This window comes from Physeter macrocephalus, chromosome 21, assembly GCF_002837175.3.
Source record: "Physeter macrocephalus isolate SW-GA chromosome 21, ASM283717v5, whole genome shotgun sequence".
NCBI lineage: Eukaryota > Metazoa > Chordata > Mammalia > Artiodactyla > Physeteridae > Physeter > Physeter macrocephalus.
This window is the reverse complement of record NC_041234.1, coordinates 69,138,235-69,147,614: the sequence shown is the minus strand read 5'-3', so window position 1 is coordinate 69,147,614 and position 9,380 is coordinate 69,138,235. Positions and strand designations below refer to the sequence as shown.

General features: G+C 34.5%; 1 pseudogene; it reads right to left on the bottom strand.

Annotated features, from left to right (window-relative positions):
- Window positions 1-4,333: 4,333 nt before the first annotated feature.
- Window positions 4,334-4,934, bottom strand: LOC102995425 (DNA excision repair protein ERCC-6-like 2; annotated as a pseudogene).
- Between the last annotated feature and the right edge of the window lie 4,446 nt (window positions 4,935-9,380).

The following is a 9,380-nucleotide window of genomic DNA, read 5'->3' as shown; positions in this document are numbered from 1 at the left end:
CCATTCTATGTTTCTGACTTTCATAGATTTCTCATCAGAATTTGTTTGGAGTATGGAAAACAAAAATTCATAATAAATTATCATAATTACTATTTAGTGAATCTTAAGTATTTTACTTTATTCTAAGAATAAGATATGTCACTACTAATATAAATTTCATTTAAAAATAAATTCATCAGATCTTTCTAAGCCTGGAAGATATACTATCTATACTAGTGACTCTACCAGTTAACCAGGCACTGATGGGCAGATTAGCTAGTCATATGACACTGAGAACCCATCTGTCACTCAAATATGACAATGTCTTTGGAGCCCATAGTAGATTCCACAGAGATTAGAGAGAAAGATTGAGTTAAACCTGAGAAAATTTTAGAAAAGCCACACTATCCCCAGAGATTCTGTAATGGTGGTCCCGGTGCTGATATGAAGGCCCCAATATGTCAGATGTGCCTGAAGTATTTGAATTTCCTTTGATAATTTTTATAGTGCTGACAGAATTCTTGATTTTATGATGACTTTATGAAGTCTAGAGCATTCTGTACTTATGGAAGAGAGGATCAGTGTCTTTACAGGTATTGCATGTAACTCAGCACCAATTTACACCATGCAATAATGAATAATCATTTGAGACAGTAATTCCAAGTAGCACATTTTAATGCCTTTCAATACTTTATTATCATAATGTTCCTCTTGTGTCTTAAAGAAATTGTACTGACCATGGATATTTCTATTTAAAAAAAAAAACAAAAAACACTTTTGTTTTCTCATTTACCCACCTGCATTTGTTCTAAATGAGAATAACTGATTTTAGGTACATGTGAAAAATACTTAGATTCAAGCTGGATTTTATTAAAATTAAAAATTTCTGCTCTGTAAAATATAATGTCAAAAGGATTAGAAGACAAGCCACACATGGGGATAAAATAAAATTTTAAAAAACCATAAAGGATTTGCATTGAAAGTATACAAACTCTTAAAAATTAACTAGAAAATGAACAACTCAATTAAAAATTGGGCAAAATATTAGAACAGACAAGTTACTAAAGGAGATATACAGATGAAAAATATGAATGTGAAAAGATGTGCCACATCATCTCATCAAAGATTTGAATATAAAATGAGATACCACTACACACCTATTAAAATGGCCAAAATCCAGAAAAATGACTCCACCAAATGCTGGTGAGGGTGTGGAGTTACAGGAACTCTCATACCTGGCTGGTGGGAATGCAAAATGATACAAATACTTTGGAAGACAGTTTAGCAGATTCTTACAAAATTTAACATTCTCTTATCATATGATTCAGCAATCATGTTCCTTGATGTTTACCCAAATGACTGAAAACTTATGCCAATTTAAAAACCTGTAAATGAATATTTATAGCATCTTTATTCATAATTGCTAAAACTTGGAACCCATCAAGATGTGCTTCAGTGGATAAATGGGTAAACTGTGGTATATCTAAACAATGGAATATTATTCAGCACTATAGAGAAGTGGACTATCAAGATATACAAAGACATGGAGGAAAATTAAATGCACAATACTAAGTTAAGAAAGTCAAATTTAAAGGGCTAAATACTGTATGATTCCAACTATAAGACATCCTGGAAAAGAAAAAACCTATGGGAAAATAAAAAGATCAGTGGTTGCTAGGGGTAGGGAGAAGGGATGAATGAATAAGCAAAGCAGAGAAAAATTTTAAGGCAGTGAAACTTGTTTTGTATGATATTAAAATGGTGGGTAATTATCATTGTTGTTTGGTCCAAACTCATAGAATGTACATCAAGAGTGAACTTTAATGAAACTATGGACTTTTGCTAATAATGACATGTCAATGTAGATTCATTAATTGTAAGAAATGTACCACTCTGGTATGGTATGTTGATAGTAGGGGAGGCTATGTTTTTTTGGGGGGAAAGTGGTATATGCAAATTCTGTATACTTTCTCTTTCTTAGTTTTGCTATTACCCTGAAACTTATTCAAATCAAAGTATATTCATGTGGAGCAAACACAAAATAACTCATGTGCCATTAATAAATATGTTGTTTAATCTCCAAATTTTTGAGGGTTTTCCAGCTCTGTTTACATTATTGGTTTTTAGTTTCATTCCTTTGCAGTATGAGAATGTACATGGTTTGCTTTTTATTTTTTTAAACTTATTAAGGTGTTTTTTGCCTAATAATGTCATCTATCTTGGTGAATATTCTATATGACCTTCAGAAGAATATATATTCTGCCATTGTTGAATGGAATATTCTAAGTGTCAACTTGATCAAGTTGATTGATAGTACTATACAAGTCAACTATATCCTTACAGATATTCTGTCTGCTTGATATATCAATTACAAAAGGAGGTGTTGAAGTCTCCAACCATAACAGTGGATTTGTCGATATATCCTTTTAGTTCTATCAGATTTAGTCTTAACGTATTTGAACACAGTTTTTAGGTGCATGAGATTTAAGATTTGTATGTTTTCTTGCATATGTGACCCACTTATTATTATGTAATATAGCTCTTTATCCTTGGTAATTTTCATTGTACTGAAGTCTACTTTGTTTTAAATTACCATATCTATTCCAGCTTTCTTTTGCTTAGAATTAGCATGGTTTACCTTTTCCCAATTCTTCCTTTTAATTTAAGTCTTTAAATTTAATGTATCTTTATGGTACATAACATATAGCTGTGTTTTTTTATTTCACACTATCTGTGTATTTTAATAGGTGCATTTAGATCATTCACATTTAAAGTGATTATTAATATTATTGAATTGATATTTATCATGTTTATGGCTGTTTTCAATTAATGTATTTGTTTTTGTTTATTTTGTAACCTCTTTTTCTGCCTTCCCTAATTAATTAATTTTTTTTAATTGAAGTAGAGTCAATTTACAATATTATATTAGTTTCAGGTATACAAACATAATGATTAAATATTTTATAGATCATACTCAATTTAACGTTATTACAAAACAAGGGCTACACTTCATCATGTTGTACAATATATTCTTGTTGCTTATCTATTTTATACATTGTAGTTTGTACCTCTCAATCCCATACTCTATCTTGCCCCTCTCTCCTTCCTTCTCCCCATTGGTAACAACTAGTTTGTTCTCTATATATGTGAGTCTGTTTATGTTTTGTTACATACATTTGTTTTATTTTTTAGATTCCACATATAAGTGATAACAGAGTATTTGCCTTTCTCTGTCTGATTTATTTCACTAATCGTAATACTCTAGGTCAATCCATATTGTTGCATATGGCAGAATTTCATTCCTTTTATGGCTGAGTGTATATACATATGTATATATATATACAAATATGTATATATGTATATCACATCTTCTTTATCCATTCATATGTTGATAGACACTTAAGTTGCTTACATATCTTAGCTATTGTAAATAATGCTGCTATGAACATTGGGGTGCATGTATCTTTTTGAATTACTGTTTTCATTTTCTTTGGATATATACCCAGGAGCGGAATTGCCAGATAATTTGGTAGTTATATTTTTCGTTTTTTAAGGAACTTCCATATTGTTTTCCACAGTGGCTGCACCAATTTACATTCCCACCAAAAGTGTACAAACGTTCCCTTTTCTTCACATCCTCACCAATATGTGTTATTTGTAGACTTTTGATGAAAGTCATTCTGACAGGTGAGTTGATATCTCATTGTGGTTTTGATTTGCATTTCTCTAATGGTTAGAGATGCTAAGCATTTTTTCATGTGCCTGTTATCCATCTGTATGTCTTCTTTGGAAAAATGTTTATCAGGTCTTCTGCCCATTTTTTAATTGGGTTGTTCGTTTTTTGGATGTTGAGTTGGATGAGCTGTTTATATATTTTGTATATTAACCCCTTATCGGTCATGCCACTTGCAAATATTTTCTTCCATTCAGTAGGTTTTTCCTTTCATATCGTGGATGGTTTCCTTTGCTGTGCAAAAATTTGTAAGTTTAAGTCCTATTTGTTTATTTCTGCTTTTATTTCTTTTGCTTTAGGACACATGTGCAAAATACTGCTATGATTTATGTCAAAGAGTGTTCTGTCTGCTCTTTTCTAGTTTTATGGTTCAGAGCTTACATTTAGGTCTTTAATCCATTTTGAGTTTATTTTTGTATTTGGTGTGAGGAAGTATTCTAATCTCATATTTTACATGTAACTATATGGTTTTCAAACCACCAATTATTGAAGAGACTGTCTTTTCTCCATTGTATATTCTTTCCTCTTTTGTCATAGATTAATTGAACACAGGTGGTTAGGTTTATCTCTGCATTCTCTATTCTGTTCCATTGATTTCTGTTTTTGTGCCATCTTCTGTTTCTAATACTGTTTGATAGACAGCTTTTGGCCAGTGTCTAGTGCTCTTTTTGTTGCTGTGTGTCTCTGACCATGTTCTACTGGGTCAGAAAACTGCTTCTTGAAGTGGATCCTGCTACCTAAAAGTCCTGGCACAACCCAGTCCAGGTTCCAGTGAGGCCAATGTGAACATTATATTTTAAAGCTTTTATAACTTTTGTTACTCTAGCCTTTGGATTCTTGATTCTATGAGCTTCATCTACAATAACAGCTGACCATTCCAAACTGCTAAGTTCATCCAGACACAAGTACAGTATTTCATAAGTTGTTACAGCAATTTCACATTTCCTTTGTTTTACACAAATTGGTTCATTCTTTTTTGTTACCATGTAAAATAATGATTCTGAAATATCCCCAGGTGTCCAATTCATCCTTCCAGTTGTAGAGGACAGAAAGAGGAGCAACTATTAAGAACATATTTTTTGCTATAAGAGAAGGGGTGCTCCTTTTTCAAACTTTGTAGTAAAACCTCTGGCATTTTATTTTCAATATCTTCATGAGTTCTCTTTTTATACAAAAGTGCCACCAAAAATGAAATAGTCTGTACTGTTTTTCCAAGTCCCATATCATCACCAAGAATACTCCCTCTTCCTTGGATGAAGTGTCCATAGATAAACTGGACTCCTTCCCTTTGGTAGGCTGTCAAATACCCATTAATAGTATAAGGAATAGAGTTTCCATCTTCAGATAAGAGAAAGCAACAGCAGATGATGGAAATTTTCTGTCTAGGAAATAATGATTTCCAAATCTTCATCACCAAATATAAAATTCCTGAAGCAATCTTTAACAGTTTTTACTTCTTGAAATCTTTTGAGAAGTACTTTCCTTTCTTGAAAATCTGAATAAAAGATGATGCAAATCACTTCCCATTTTCATCCACAGTGATAGATTTTATGAAGTTTTATGAAGTGATAGATTTTTTTTACATTTTTCATTATCTGGAGAAGAGGAAAAACATCTTTCTTCTGGATGCCATGGATTTGCCAGTGGTTTCCACACATGGTTTCTGGGCAGAGGATCCGTCTGGCCAGGGGGAGGGGCCTGGCAGCTTGGTTGCATTTAGCCCCAGGCCGGGCAGGAGAATGACAAGGAGGGGGCCAGTGGGAGGATGGTGGCTAATACCACTTCCTGCTGCCCTCTATACAGTGCCTCCTCCACGTGGCCTGTTGCCATGTGACAGAGGGAACAAAGGAGGGGCCCGAGGGGATGAAGGGAGAAAAGATAGTGACTTCCGAGACAGCCACAGAGCCAAAGTATGCTGTGAAAGCCGACAAGGCAGCACTCATCTAGTCCTCTAGAGCTCTGCCACTGGTGGAGGACATCAGGTGGGCAAGTCAACCCCCTACCCTCCCTTTCAGTGTTGGGCCTCACTTTACAGCACACTGCAAATTCCCAATTCTGAAATGTTTGTTAGAATTCATCAGTGAAGCCATTGAGCCCTGAGCTTTTTGTTGGAAGGTTGTTAATTACTGATTCGATTTCTTTACTGGTAATTTGTCTGTTCATATTTTCTATTTCTTCATGATTCAGTTTTGATAGGTTTTATGTTTCTAGGTATTTATTCATTTCTTCCAGACTGTACAATTTTTTGGCATATAATTATTCATAGTAGTCTCCTACAATCATTTGTATTTATATGTGGTATCAGTTGTAATGACTCCTCTTTCATATATAATTTTATTTACTTGTCTTATTTTTTTCTTGGTAATCTAGCTAATAGGTTGTCTATTTTGTTTATGCTTTCAAAAACTAATTCCTAGTGTCATTGATCTTTTCTATTCTCTTTTTGTCTCTAATTTCCTTCCACTCTGATCTTTATTTCCTTCCTTCTGTTAACTTTGGTCTTAGTTTGTTCTTTTTCTAGTTCCCTGATATGTAAAATTAGGTTTATTTTAGCTCTTTCTAAATTTTTTTTGGCTTTACAAGCTTTATTTCTCCTTCAATTCAGAGTTTTTGATTTGTCTATCACTGATATCTTAAAATTAAGAAGTCACATTCTGTTTTATAAGGTGACCAAAATTTAAAAAGAAGATTACTTTTTTTAAAAGATTTTTGAAGTTTCATGTAATGTCTGAAACATTTATATTAACATATTTCCATAAAAATAACCCAAAGAAAGTTTAGTATTAGTTGTTTTTTGTTTGGTTGTTTGTTCTTTTATACTGCAGGGTCTTATTAGTCATCAACTTTATACACATCAGTGTATAAATGTCAATCCCAATCACCCAATTCAGCACACCACCATCCCCACCCCACCGCAGTTTTCCCTGCTTGGTGTCCATACATTTGTTCTCTACATCTGTGTCTCAACTTCTGCCCTGCAAACCAGTTCATCTGTATCATTTTTCTAAGTTCCACATACATGCATTAATATACGATATTTGTTTTTCTCTCTCTGACTTACTTCACTCTGTATGACAGTCTCTAGATCCATCCAGGTCTCAACAAATGACCCAATTTTATTCCTTTTTATGGCTGAGTAATATTCCATTGCATATATGTACAACAACTTCTTTATCCATTCGCACAGGCTCCGGACGCACAGGCCCAGTGGCCACGGCTCACGGGCCCAGCCACTCCATGGCATGCGGGATCCTCCCAGACTGGGGCGCAAACCCGGTTCCCCTGCATCGGCAGGCGGACGTGCAACCACTGCGCCACCAGGGAAGCCCCTATTTTTAGTTTTTTAAGGAACCTCCATACTGTTCTCCATAGTGGCTGTATCAATTTACATTCCCACCAACAGTGCAAGAGGGTTCCCTTTTCATCACACCCTCTCCAGCATTTGTTGTTTGTAGATTGTCTGATGATGCCCATTTAACTGGTATGAGATGATACCTCATTGTAGTTTTGTTTTGCATTTCTCTAATAATTAGTGGTGTTGAGCAGCTTTTTATGTGCTTCTTGGCCATCTGTTTGTCTTCTTTGAAGAAATGTCTATTTAGGTCTTCTGCCCATTTTTGTGAAGAGGCTGTCTTTTCTCCACTGTATATCCTTCCCTCCTTTATCAAAGATAAGGTGACCATATGTGTGTGGGTTTATCTCTGGGATTTCTATCCTGTTCCATTGATCTATATTTCTGTTTTTGTGTCAGTACCATACTGTCTTGATTAATGTAGCTTTGAACTACAGTCTGAAGTCAAGGAGCCTGATTCCTCCAGCTCCAGTTTTCATTCTCAAGATTGCTTTGGCTATCCGGGGTCTTTTGTGTTTCCATACAGATTGTGAAATTTTTTGTTCTGGTTCTGTAAAATATGCCAGTGGTAGTTTGATAGGGATTGCATTGAATCTGTAGATTGCTTTGGGTAGTAGAGTCATTTTTGCAATGTTGATTCTTCCAATCCAAGAACATGGTATATTTCTCCACCTATTTCTATGATCTTTAATTTCTTTCATCAGTGTCTTATAGTTTTCTGCATACAGGTCTTTTGTCTCCTTAGATAGGTTTATTCCTAGATATTTTATTCTTTTTGTTGCAATGATAAATGGGAGTGTTTTCTTAATTTCACTCTCAGATTTTTCATCATTAGTGTATAAGAAGATTGCTTTTGCTATTTGGGGTCTTTTGTGTTTCCATACAAATTGTGAAATTTTTTTTTCTAGTTCTGTAAAAAATGCTAGTGGTAGTTTGATAGGGATTGCATTGAATCTGTAGATTGCTTTGGGTAGTAGAGTCATTTTCACAATGTTGATTCTTCCAATCCAAGAACATGGTATATTTCTCCACCTATTTGTATCATCTTTAATTTCTTTCATCAGTGTCTTATAGTTTTCTGCATACAAGTTTTTTGTCTCCTTAGGTAGGTTTATTCCTAGATATTTTATTCTTTTTGTTGCCGTGGTAAATGGGAGTGTTTTCTTAATTTCACTCTCAGATTTTTCATCATTAGTGTATAAGAATGCCAGAGATTTCTGTGCATTAATTTTGTATCCTGCTACTTTACCAAATTCATTGATTAGCTCTAGTAGTTTTCTGGTAGCCTCCTTAGGATTCTCTATGTATAGTATCTTGTCATCTGCAAACAGTGACAGCTTTACTTCTTCTTTTCCTATTTGGATTCCTTTTATTTCTTTTTCTTCTCTGATTGCTGTGGCTAGAACTTCCAAAACTATGTTGAATAAGAGTGGTGAGAGTGGGCAACCTTGTCTTGTTCCTGATCTTAGTGGAAGTGGTTTCATTTTTTCACCATCGAGGACAGTGTTGGCTGTGGGTTTGTCATATATGGCCTTTATTATGTTGAGGAAAGTTCCCTCTATGCCTACTTTCTGCAGGGTTTTTATCATAAATGGGTGTTGAATTTTGTCAAAAGCTTTCTCTGCATCTATTGAGATGATCATATGGTTTTTCTCCTTCAGTTTGTTGATGTGGTGTATCATGTTGATTGATTTGCATATATTGAAGGATCCTTTCATTCCTGGGATAAACCCCACTTGATCATGGTGTATGATCCTTTTAATGTGCTGTTGGATTCTGTTTGCTAGTATTTTGTTGAGGATTTTTGCATCTATGTTCATCAGTGATATTGGCCTGTAGGTTTCTTTCTTTGTGACGTCTTTGTCTGGTTTTGGTATCAGGGTGATGGTGGCCTCATAGAATGAGTTTGGAAGTGTTCCTTCCTCTGCTATCTTTTGGAAGAGTTTGAGAAGGATAGGTGCTAGCTCTTCTCTAAATGTTTGATAGATTTTGCCTGCAAAGCTATCTGGTCCTGGGCTTTTGTTTATTGGAAGATTTTTAATCACAGTTTCAATTTCAGTGCTTGTGATTGGTCTGTTCGTATTTTCTATTTCTTCCTGGTTCAGTCTCTGAAGGTTGTGCATTTCTAAGAATTTGTCCATTTCTTCCAGGTTGTCCATTTTATTGGCATACAGTTGCTTGTAGTAATCTCTAATAATCTTTTGTATTTCTGCAGTGTCAGTTGTTACGACTCCTTTTTTATTTCTAATTCTATTGATTTGAGTCTTCTCCCTTTTTTTCTTGATGAGTCTGGCTAATGGTGTATCAATTTTGTTT